This window comes from Amblyomma mixtum, chromosome 1 (assembly GCF_055824585.1).
Source record: "Amblyomma mixtum isolate Tamu chromosome 1, ASM5582458v1, whole genome shotgun sequence".
Classification (NCBI taxonomy): domain Eukaryota; kingdom Metazoa; phylum Arthropoda; class Arachnida; order Ixodida; family Ixodidae; genus Amblyomma; species Amblyomma mixtum.
Genome location: NC_143012.1, coordinates 48,057,170 through 48,070,491, shown reverse-complemented (window position 1 = coordinate 48,070,491; position 13,322 = coordinate 48,057,170).

Genomic DNA, 13,322 nt, shown 5'->3' with positions numbered 1-13,322 from the left:
CAACTACTGAACTAGAATTAAGCAATTCCACTCAGTAGTTTTTTCGTTATGAATATTCAAATGTGAAAATAAAGCCGAAATTTATGTACTACAGGTAGAAATTTCATTAAAAATAAAATTTTCAAAGCATTTCAATTATTCTAGTTCAGTAAAAAGAGCGCAAAATTTGGAACAAAATGATATATATGTTACCAGAGTACACCTATTAGTTGTCGAGAAACATGTACCTCAACATGGCCTAAAATGCATGGGAAGTATAGGGCTTACCCTGTGCCCTTAAGCACTATCGGTTACTATGCCTTCGCACTACATGCCCTTCAAGTCCACATTACTCCTTGATTTCAAACAGGATGTTATTAACTACCATTTCTTCCCTGACCCTGTCCGTCTCGTTTTTGTATCTTGGCGGTACAACTATCATTTCCCTTTCAGTATCTCACTGTGTTGTCCACAATCTAGGTTCTATTCTTTAGTTTATTAGACTTCATGCTTCTGCCCCATAGCTAAGTACCGCTAGGATACCGCTGTTATATATCGAGGCGAAAGCCTTTAATGACTCATTCGCCCGTCCGTCCGGCGTTACATCCAGCGATTGGGGTGATTCATCGACGAGCGCAGCTGACGTCATCAAATGGATGACGGGTGTCCACCGAGATATATGAGACAGTTACTGCGCAATTTCCTTTCCTTAAGTACTATTTTCATTCGCTTCATTACGGCCCCTCTTTCTTCGTTCACTGCCACTTCCTCCCTTCCTGTACGGTGCGGTTCAGGTGTCCACCGAGATGACAGAGAATTACTGCGCCATTTCCTTTCCCCAAAAAGCGTTGCGTTCAAAGGGCAAGGCAGCGCGCCGAACGGGTGGTGGCGTTCCATGGACTCCCTGGCAGCGCTGCAAACACGCTGTGGCGTTCCACTCCTAAAGGCGGTAAGCGTCATTCATGAGCAGTTAATCAGTATTTAGTCATTAATCAGTAATTAGCCATTAATTATAATTTCACATTACTTAGTAATCAGTCATTAATTATGTTTGACGTCACCCAGTGGCGACGTCACCAATGTTCGGCTGTACGCACTTTAGACAGTCAAAGTGCTCCCTGAATTTTTTTTTCCCGCTCGAGGGGTACTCATCTGAGTGTGTTTGTGTTTTCCAAATCCGCGTCTTAAAGACATAGGTGGTCTCTATTGGTGCTAAAGTGATCTTGTACTTGATTCTCATCCAGGTCAGTTCTGCTGTGTGGAAAGTGATGGTGTTCGGTAGTTGCCCTCTACCTCTCCTTCTCCTTCTGCTCCTTCTTCATCTACGTAATCCTCTTTATCCAAGCTCACCTGTATAACACGGAAATCTAATCATGCCATCTACAAGCTCCTCAAGGCATTGTATTTTGAATATGGCCATATATATAAAGCTCCATTTTCAAAACCGTGGGTGGCCTTTATTGGTCTCCAGGCAAGCTTTAACCTAAATTGTTATCCGCATATGCTCAGCAGTGCGAATACAAACGTTTTCCACGATATGCGGATCAAAAGTACATAAAAAATATCGGGCGATAAGGCACTATATTGCTTTCGGCACGTAAAGAAAGATGTAACCCGACAATGTAGTCGAACATTACACGATATTGCTACGGGATCGTGGCAATGGCGTGAAGAATACACGAGGAAATTGAAGTGACAGTGAAACTAATTCTTTTCGTCATCTTTTTTGGGCTGACTTGAGCCCACAAGGGACTGAAATAATAGTCGGCGGTGATAGTAACAAACGTGCCTGGCGGTCGACTAAGAAAACAATCATATCCGCTCTCAGCCGCGAAGCTCATCTTAACAATCAATACTTGCGCCTAAGCAACACACCTGCGGGGAGCCGCCTTCTGACCCGCTTACACATATCCTACGCAACACATACAGAATAACGGGTCCGCATCCCTGAAGCCTGGCGCTTTGCACTCCAGGTGCGACCCCTTCCGAAGAACATGACTGCAGACACCCATGATGGTCGCCGTCTCGCGCGGGCGGAGGCTATTTCTCAACAATATGGCCATAAGCCAGGTGTCTTCTATGTGGACGCCGCCGGCCCACACCATGGGGGTTGGTACACGGCGGCCGTCATCCACCAAAACACTACAGTTCAGGGCCTTACTTTCCGTGCCCCAAACATTACATTTGCGGAAGAGATCGCCATTGCACTGGCCGCCGCAGATCCAGAGTCCCGAGTCATTATTACGGACTCCAGGGGCGCCTGCCGCAATATTGAGCAAGGGTATATTCCAGACCGTGCTTTCAAAATTCTCCACGCATGCGAATACACAGGGTTTCCGACCCACCGTACCATCGTGTGGGCTCCGGCTCATGCGGGTCTTGAGGGGAACGAGGCAGCCGACGCTGTCGCCCGCGCGCTTACTCACCGGGCGTCGCCTCATCCGCAGCCTGATCCGGAATTTAATTTCAATCCGGCCATCACCTTTAAAGAGATCACCTCTCTATCAAAACTTTCATGGTCTCTATCCCCATCCCTGTAAAGGCCTCACCAGGGTGGAGGAGCGCTTTCTTCTCCGCCTCTATACCAATACTGTACTGTCCCCGGCAGTACTTAAGCACTTCAATTCTTCTTTCTCGGGCGCGTGCCCACACTGTGAGGAGGAGTTTTCGGACACCTACCACATGGTGTGGGCATGCCCTTCCAATCCTGCCTACCCACCCCACCTCCACCCCACTCGAGAGGACTGGGAAGCTGCCCTGCGCGGCTGCTCCGAACTCCATGCCCAACAGGCATTGGTAGCTAGAGCCCGGGCCGCTGCGGAAGCTGCAGGGATCCCGGACTAGGGATCCCTCCTAGTGTTTGTAAGGGGCGGGCCCTTCCGGCTCGCCCCATCGACCTCTCACTGTAAATAGGAATAAAAGTTTTCCTCCTCCTCCTCAGCCGCGATCAGATCAAATCTGACAAAAAAATTTCAAGACACATTACCCAAATTAGCCACTGCAATCTCGAAGAACATAGAATCAGCTGCACTCATCCCCGATCATTTGATATAAGTCTGGTCACTCCTCACGTCACTAACAAAGTGATAAAGCCGCTTTCCGGCGGATATCACTCATACAAAAGTACAATACAATACAATACATTACTCTTACAAAAACATCGGCCTGGTGCTTCGACAAGAAATGGTTGGCAAATTAAACACATGGGAATGAAAACATAATCATTAAAAATGCAAGCACCTAGCGTCCATTAGAGCGCATAAAAACTTGGGGGTCTATTAAGTTCAGCTTAAGAGTATGATTCGATAGCGTTAAAGGGTCGCTACGGTCACTTCAGGGTCCCATCGCGGCTCCTTTCGCCGCCATCGACGCGCTTGTTGCCATATATACTTCAAGCACTTCTGCTTGACATCTGCAAATAGCCTTCTTCACACAGCGATCACCTTGCTGTACTGCACTTAAAAATAGAGAATGCTGCAGGATTCAAACAGGCGCCTAAAACACGTGAACTAACCGCTTTCCTCCCGACGATACGTGTGAAAGTTGCCAGGACAAAAGGTAAGCAAAAGAAATAATTTCACGGCGCATTGAAACTCTGCCTCAAGGGTAGACCTCGATGCGTTATTGGGTCCCTTCAGAGCCTGTGATCCTCTTTGCTTATCAGTTCGCGGACACTTCAACTTTGCTTTCTTTCACCGTCACATAACGGTTCACCTACTCTTAAAAGTACAATGCGGTAGGATTAGAAATTCTTTCCTCGAAAATACTCCTTCCCTGTCTCCTAGGATCTGCCTACATGAACATATATGCGGAATAGGTCATTCTCTGCTAGATCGCGGGGAGCCTTCGTACTACTCCTGGCCCAGTTATGCAGCAGTTTAGGGATGCGCCTCTGCCCTTCCAGGTGGCAGTTTCAAACAAAGTCGGCTGCGTGGCTTGTGATACCAGCGTTGCTCTTTCCGAGCAACCCTACTCGTGGTAGTCACTAAATTATCTGCCTCCTGCCCCCGCGGGCAAACATGCAGTACGTTGGGGCTACCTAAAAATAAATCAAAATAATAAGCCCCTGCCTGCGCCACATGCGTACAACAGGCTTAACCCAATTTGAGAATAAAAGAATAGCCCCGTGGGCAATGATAATTTTACCACCCGTAGGTGGGACAAAGGAAAAAAGGGGGGGGGGGGGGGGGGGGGCGAAGCTGCTACTGTAGCGACCCACAACCGGGGTAGCTGGCCCGGGGAGACTCCCCTGATCTCCTCTGGGAAGTAGAGGAAGGGATGGGCGAATGGATAGGATGAATGGTTGTAAGAAAATCGGTTGGGATAAGGGATGGGAATGGGGACAGCGAGATTTTTGTTCAGATCCTTCGATTGTCTCGATTCCATTTCTGGCTTGCCTGACATGTGGGCAGTTTGCTCCCAATCCAGTGGGCAGGTTGTGATGACATCACAATGTCACGTGACCTAGGTGGCAGGAGGGCTATTCTCGACACGCCGCCGCCGATGCTGTTGCCCCTGAAAACCACAATTAACGCTGCCGCGTTAAAAACTGCGCATTGGCCTGGTAGCCTAGTACTCACATCATAAGAGGAACAAAGAGCAGCTGAAACACGGAAAACGCAGCGGCATTCATCCTGCCAGTGCAGAAGTGCTGACACAAAAAAAAACATCTGTGAAGACAACTTCTAGGCTTTCGTCGTCAGATACAAATCCGCTTTGTGAAATAAAGATGAATTATGGTCCAAACGCCTTGCTGTAATTTTTCCGAATCAAATGACGTTCCTCCTGAAACTGGTATGAAGGATGGGCATGATGGAAATGTCATAAGTTTTTGCTTGATACATTCCTCTAATGCATGCAACGAAATTCGCATTTTTCTTTAATTTATTCCACATTATCGGCGCTGTGCACGCTCATGTTTTATAGGACGTATCGAAGCAGCTATATAGATAGGTGCCCAAAAACTAAGAAATGGAAACGTTGGACCAGGCCTTGCTAATTCTTTCCGTCCTTGCTGGTTAGCATCTGCTCCCATTGCGCCACAATCGGTTTTGAATGATTGGGTTCACCGATTTTTGGTCGCATTCCCATGTTATGTGATATAATGTTAAGTTACCCCCGCACCAGGGGCACACACCTTTGCAATGTGTTGGATGCATTTTGCTCAACCTACTGAGGTTAGGTTATGAGTCTTTTTGCAGCTGCCGCCATATGACAGGATAACCTCTGGTACCTCTTTAGTAGCCTAGAATGTCTGTGCACGTCGCTGGGACTTGATTTGGGTTTCTTTCGAAGCCATGACTCGAGATCCGGCGGTTTGAGACCCTCGCGCGATCTCATGAGCTCTCTGATTCCCCTCACTCCCGTGTGCCCTCGCGTTCATACTAGTGCGTGCTCTACGTTCCGGTTCTGGGGGCTGGCTCCCGCGCCTTCTAGTATATTTTCTGCTTGCTTGCACAGCCTACCATTGAAGCTGTTGCGACACGCCTGTTTTGAGTCCGTTAATATCATGACATTTCCCCTGCATCGTTCCATGTGCTAGGGCAAGCGCTATGGCTATTTCTTCCACCTCAGACATGCTGACGTGCTTAACGTTCGTACTGGTCCGCTCCTGCATATGGTTTTCGGCTACCGTGGAAACCATGTATTGCCTCCTTGGATTCATGGTCGCGTCCGTGTACACTACGCTGTTGCTTGATCTGTGCAATTTTGTCCGCGCCTCAGCACTTGAGCTTCTCCTCTCCTTGCATAATTCCGGATCCATGTGCTTCGGTATGGACATAACCATGATCATTCGTGTCTGTTCGTCTTTGTGAGTTTTCCTCCACTCTTTACCTGCGTCTTCTCCGAACCCTAGCCTCGATAGGAGGGTTCGCCCAGTCCTCGTCAGCGTTACTCTTTGTCTCGAGGCTACGAGTTCGGCTTCCCTCAATTCTTCGAAGGTGTTGTGTACCCCTAGGAGCATCAGTTTTTGTTGGAGGTGTTTTGTGGTAGTCGAACAGCAATTCTGTGCTCCTTCCATATTACTGTTTCTTTATGCATAATTTATGTTTCGTTTCAAATCTACAGAGCCTAAACCTTCCCCTGGTTTTGAGAAAAGCAAGAACGCATAACTGCCTCAATTTGTAGGCGGACACCACCACCTACTCAGCGCCACTGAGATGCCCCACTCACCCAGTGACCCAGTTACACTTTCTCCTTTGAGGCTTCACACAGACAGACACCGCGGAAACCCGGGGAGTGCGGCTATAAGTACGTTCGCGCTAAAAACATAGCAATGCATCGCGCAAGGCGGTTCATCGCCACGACACACTTTATGAAAAAATTAATGTAGTGTGCAAACATCTTCCAGCTGCCGACAAGCAAGACCCCAATAGATGAAATTCGAGAAGCCTGTGCTCAGTTCACGCACCACACCCAATTCTGTCGCCAAGCAGTCATTTGCCGAAGCTTCTGCAGACGTGGAATATTCTACTCTTGTTGGATTTTCACCAGTCCAGCCCGCATCGAAACACACCTAAACAGGATGCCACCTCTCATTCATTCCTTATACAGAAGTCCGACAGAAGTCACGAACTATAACCACTGAGCCCCATAACCACTGAGCCACCGCGGCGGCTATCCAGGGATGAAAAAAGTGGTCGGGTTTTCAACGTAGTTAAACCCGGTAGGAGTGCCGGGGACGGGGAGTAGGGGGCCTCCTTATCTGGCGGAAAATAAAGTTGATATCATCATCATCATCCAGCAGCAAAAAAGGCGGCTGATGGCGGCGGCTCCTCGATCCACGAAAGCAGTCACGGAAGTCAAGCTCACTGCCTAAAGAGAAGAATGAAAGTAGATTAACCCGCCGCTGTGGCTCAGTGGTTAAGGCGCTCGTCTACCGAGACGGAGTACACGGGTTTGAACCCGACCGCGGCGGCCGTGTTTCGATGGAGGCGGAGCGCAAAAGGCGCCCGTGTGCTGTGCGATGTCAGTGCACGTTAAAGATCCCCAGGTGGTCGAAATTATCCCGGAGACCTCCACTACGGCATCTCTTCCTTCTTTTCTTCTTTCACTTCCACCTTCCTCCCTTTCCTCCCGGCGCGGTTCAGGTGTTCATCGATATAGGTGAGATAGATACTGCGCCATTTCCTCTCCTCAAAAAAAAAAAAGAAAGAAAATCCAAGTAGATGAAGCGGCGGCACGTCCGGCATCTTTTCACGTGATCGGTACCTCGTTTCGGCTGCTGCCATATGTGAACCGTTAGCATGTTACATGTATTTATTGTCGTCCTCTTAATATTTACACCTGCTGTCGATGGCGATAGAGACTGCATTCTTTTCTTTCATTTCTTCATTTGTAAGAGACTATACACCGCCCCTTGCGTATGCTCGAAGTATAAGGTTGGGGAGGATATGCGATGTCGTCATATTAAAGGTATAAATTTTCGGCCTTGAATTAACCGCTTTCCAAGATAGTTTTAGCACCTCGAAACACCAGCCGATGCGGCTTCCAAGTGTGTTTAGCTCCGTTAGTCACTCTCACTGCAGAAAACAACTGCTTATCTACAATAATCACTGTAGTGCGAAAGCCATCGCCACTCCATCCAGTAAATATTCGATAACTGCAGATACTGCGCTCATCTGTCTTTGTAGGCGTCTGCACGAAATTCCCTTACTCCATGAGACACAAACAGTAAAGTGATTGAACCGTTTAGAAACCATAAATACTTTGCTATTTCTGTCGAATCGTTCAGCAGCTAGGTTGGCGATATAACAGCTTCGTAGCCTTTCATGTTCTCATCGTCGCCACATACTTGAGCTGTGTAGAGGTACTGCGCGCTCTAATGCGTGAATTTTCCGTTTGTGGGTTGCAGTGCGATAGTGCAGGCATCACTACGCTCGCTTCACGAGATACCAAGACGCGTTATGAATTTTCATGTGACATTTGGTTTCAAACACGAGTAACAAATACAAAACATTAGAAACTATGGTCCCATAATACGCGTGCACTTAATAAGAACGACGTCGGGGAAAAACATTTTACAAGTGGCGAAAAGAGAGCACAATCAGTGGCCGCGCAGATGTCGTGATGCAGATTAGTGCGAACGGCGTTCGCTTGCGAAGCCCTGCGACGACAGCACGTTGGAACCAGATGGTCGCACTCTCCTGATTATTCATCGCCGATCAATTATGCGGCGAACATTCTTAAATATACCCATGACGTGCACTTGGCGTTTTTTTTTATATGACCTCTTTTATACTGGGTGTTTCACCTAATATATTAAACAATTTTTAAAAGCAGTCTTGTTCAGTTAGAATAGTGGTTTTTTTGGCATAGCATCGTGAGCGTTAGTACATCATAATACAGCAAAGTCCTGCTAACTAGTGGGCTGGTTAACTAATATTGCATAGTTAACTTTTTAACTATTACTCTAAGGCTCTTTAATTACTAAAAGGTGTGCAGCCCACCGTAATTATTATCCTGATATGTTTTTAGAATTAAGAAAACGCTGTTACCCTCGGCGCTGTGGTCCAACAAACTTTGGATACTTCGACGAGTTACGTGCACTGGAGAGGTTGCTTTACCGGCAAGCTTCTCGAAATTGCATGTATTTTGGAGCGATGTAGCCAAATTTTATTGGACTACAGCGCCGAGGGTAAGCGCATTTTCGAAATTCTAAAAACTGATATGGATATTACTTACGGTGCGATACGCGTCTCTCAATAACTAAAAAACCTTATAGTGATAGTTAAAAAGCCAACAATTCAATATTAATCAACCAGCATGCTAGTTAGCACGTCTTAGCTGTATTCTGATGTAATACACCGCTGACAAGGCTATGCCGAAAAAAGCGCTCTTCTAACTGAAGAATCCTCCTTTTAAAAATTTCGTAAGGTCTTAGATTAAACGCATTGTATATGTGCTTGCTTTCGGTTGCCATACGCATGTTGATATTCCGCTTCGATTGTCACTACTCTCCTTTTGCTATTCGCGCTCCGTCTTGAATAAATGCACCCCGCAGTCCTGTTGTAAACTAAGATCAGGGCATATAGTATACATACCGAGGCATGGGCTGTATCGAAGGTACATGTATCTTCGTTCTACCTTTCCACTGAAATGTTTTTAGAATTTGAATCTTTTAGAATCTTCAAGGGACTATCGGGGATAAAAGTGGTATAGTCCATGCGGCGGGAGCCGGAGCAACGGAAAACTGCGTTGCAAAGCCATCTACAAGCAGCATCTGGGGTCGAGACAGCCAATGCGTGACATTTATTATCAGCAGGCATGTCGCTTGGCTCGTTTCAATGTTTCGTGCTTTAGCCCACCAAAATGCCGCACTTTTCCTTTGCTCCGGCTCCCGCCGCGCGGAGTATACTACTTTTGTCCCCGATAGTACATGTATCATCGTACTACCTTTCGACACATTTTGGGTATCGAGTGCTGGGTTTGAATCAGCAAACTGCGCACTCGGCCTTCTCAGGCGTAGCCTCAGAAACGCACCTTCACACTTAAAAAAAACTTGCTTACATCACGCTAATCCACCCGAAAGTTTAGTACGTTTCTGCCATATGCGATCCTTAACAAGCCTAAAGTCACAAGTGACATTGAATCCCTGCAAAACCGTGCTGTTCGCTTCGTCTTTTCAGATTATTCACGCTTCACCAGTGTCACAGCATTAAAACAACGTGCCGAGTTCTTTCACTTCCTTTCTCTCTATTTGTTCTTTTCCGTTACAGAAAGCCGGAGCGAAAGCTAAAGGCTACAGTGCCTGACAAAGGCTTTCGCTCCGGATGACGTTCAGTCATCCACTGTCATGTCGACGCCATTTCGCTCGCCTAATCTTAATCTTACTTCACAAACTGTAAAACCATTCCACCCTCCACGACGACTTCTTTTTGCCACGCCCTGCACTCTTTCCTCGCCGTGACCACAATAACAAAATAAAACGCATAACTTGCCGTTCATTGCTTTACGCCAAATCATTCATTCCTCCCACCGTAATAGACTGGAATAACCTGCCATGACACGTAGCTACTGAAGTTAACTTACAATCCTTTCAGCATTCGTTAAAGCTAACCATGGACTAACGGATTTTGTATTTTTGTTGTATTATGTGTATTATACTTTTACGGACTATTTTATTCTGCGTTGTTTGTGGTTTCAATTGTGTACTTTACTAGCTCTGTTTCATACTTAGTTATTACATGCATTAGTATTTTTATGCTTGTATCTTCACTCCCCCACCCGCTATGTAATTCCCTCGCACGAGGACCCTTAGGGGTATTGTAAATAAATAAATCTGTATTAGGTATCCTCTGCCAAAAATGAAAGTATTAGTGTCGGTACGAAAATACATATTTAGTACATGCTGTGTTTTGATGATACTCCATACCTAAAAAAAAATATAGATGCATTTCTGTTGCTAGCTTCACGTGACTATTAACCTCCTACCTACAGGTTCTACCTTTGTCAGCTGGCAGAGTGATTTTATGTTCAGAGATCAAGCGTATGCATAGGGCCTCAGGTCACACCCTTGCTCAGCGACATTTCTGTGTACAAAGTATATATATACGACAATACAGCCTTTTTTGAAGCCCTCGGCGTCGGAGCGTTTCGTTACGTTGATGACTATTTAATTTTCATTGACAACGAGGGCAGAAATGAGTTGGCACAAGATGTTTCAGGGATCTTTAAGAAGACGGATGGTCAGGGCCTGTCATTTACGTCAGACCTTCCTAGGCAAGGTCATCTCAAGTTCCGTGATTTGGACTTGTGCTTCGGGGAAGACGATGTTTGTTTGGGCTACAGACCCAGGCCGGAGAAGCCTCTTCTTGGCTAGAAGTCGGACCACTCGAGGCTGTTGAACGACGGATTGGCAGTCGCTTGCATCACGTCAGCTCCACGAAAGCCATGCCGTCACCGTGTTAACGAGGCATTCTCGGAGGAGATTTCCAAGCTTATGGCACCTGGGCTTCCAATTGTAATCTCACCCGCTTGTCAGCGAGATTCGGCTAATGCAAGGGAAGAAACGGTCGGAAGAGGCTGAAGTGGTGACGCTGCGTCGAAAGGTGGCTGCTATAACTTACCTTCACGTTATTAAGGCTAAAGCCTTTAACGGTTCATACTGTCGTCCGTTAACAAAGCGTGTCAGACACGTTTAACTCGGGAAATAAAAAAGATAGAAAAAAACCAATGGTTGCTTCAGATAGAGGAGGAGAAAATGAACCTAGAAGCCAAGTTTGATGACTAGATTAATTAGCTAATTAATTTTGCGCAACAATGTCGACACTGCGTCGAAATAGCGTGGGCCTCGATATAGCCCCGGGAACGGTGTGACGTCACATCCACCGTAAGTCGTCACGGCATAGTGAAAATTGTCACAGAGTGGTCGGAAAAACGTCGGATTTGTGTCAAATTAGATGTAAAATGTGTAATGAAGCGTAATTAACACTTAAGATCCCCGAAAGATGTATAATTTGGGTATCGATATAGCCGCGGGAACGGTGTGACGTCACATCCACCGGAAGTTGTCACGGCATAGCGCCCTCGGCTTTCGCCTCTCAACACTTTAGTTGTCAATGCGTCCTCGCATTTTTTCGCACAAGCTAAAGGAAGTCGCGGCAAAGTTTAATGTTGCTATTGTCTTCTGAGATTAGAACAAGGTTGGAGGCCTTTGCGCCGCCTTTAAAAGGAGGCTGGAAAAAAACGGGGGGGGGGGGGGGGGGGGGACTAGATCGCAGTGCAGAGTATACCATAAATATAGGTTCACCACTTGCAAGAAGAAGAATGTGGTTTATCACATTGCGCCACACTGTGGAAGGAATTACTATGGGCAGACAGGCAGGCGTCTGAATGTGCGCCTGAATGAACAATTTAACTCGCTGGTGGAGAAGGTGACCTCTAATATGGCATTGCTCTGCCAATGAGGACGACTCGACAGTTTGCACGCCCGATTTCTGTGACACTTCAGTCGTGTATGGAAGTGGCAGGCAGATACGCAGAGAGATAGTTGGCGCATGCTATATCGCTAAGGCTAAGGACATGTGTTCTGCAAAGCCATCTGTCAATTTTCACCGCATGTCATTTGATTTCTTCGATGGCACGCTTGCACCACTGATTGCCATCTATTTATCCACCCTTTCACTGCCTTGGGCAATGTGCGTGTACATCCTTGTGGGAGTTTTATATTGCCTCTTCCCTTAATTAAAGTTTCAGTTTCTAGTCGAGCCTTCTCTCGTGTTCTTGTTTTCTCCTGTGTTAAGTCTTTTGGCTGGTTTTACGATGATTCTGTACCAACTTGCCCAGTCGTCAGCCTTGTTGAAACACATAGCACGTAGTACAACGACTGTGCATGCAGTAGGACATGCATAACGACATGCTGGTATCAAAGGCGTGGTCAACTGATGAGCGATTACACGACCAGAATCAGTTTAAGCTTAATCTTTTAGGCGCAGCCTTCGGAACGCTGGACCACGGAATGATCAGTATACATAAGCTCAGCTGACCGTTTTCCTCTCTCTATCTCGCACCATCACTGTTAAAGTTCAGCACTCGCACTTGACACCTGGGTAGATTTATTCTACTCCAATGAGCCAATCAGCAATCACCACTAGAAAATTTAAGAAAAGGTCAATGCTGGGGGATCCACACAGACGCCTCATTGTCCCAACGCCGGCAAACGCACTGAATGCCTTTGCAATCCCATGTCACACGGTGGCCCGCGACCTTGATGTAGTTGGGTACGAGCAACTCCGGCTTCATTTCAATTCGAACATAGCGGGTCCCGGTGGTGACAGTTAGACACGATCCCATGATGCCGCTACTTATGTGCAGCAACTTTCCATAAGGGGAGAGAGCCTTGGCAAGGGCGTCACTGGGTACACGGGCGGCCAGAAAAAGAACAGTCACCTGGGTCACCTGCGGGCTCAGGGGAACGATGGCGACGCGTTCCATACCGATGATGAGGCAGGGCGCTTCAACAACTGTAGCCATGGCGGCTTCACTCTTGATGGTGACGGTGCTTCCACCGAAGTGCTGTACGCAGTAAACTTATTCATATCCAACAACGGAGGCTGTCGCATCGACGACATCCTCCGGACTAGCCCCCTCAGGGACGACGACGTCAAAGGCAAGAGCCTTTGTAGGTGGCTGGCTCACAATACTGAGGCGCCCGCCAGCCGAAGGACACCCGAACAGAACACCACCTCCAAAGGTCGAACACCGGTCACCGACGCAAGCCGGCGGCCGGAACACGCACCTAAGCGACCGCCTTAATCTGTGCTACAGGTCTAGAACGCCTGTACTACACGTCACAATCAATGAACCCCACACAAGAATTTATTTGGGACTACACTTTTTGC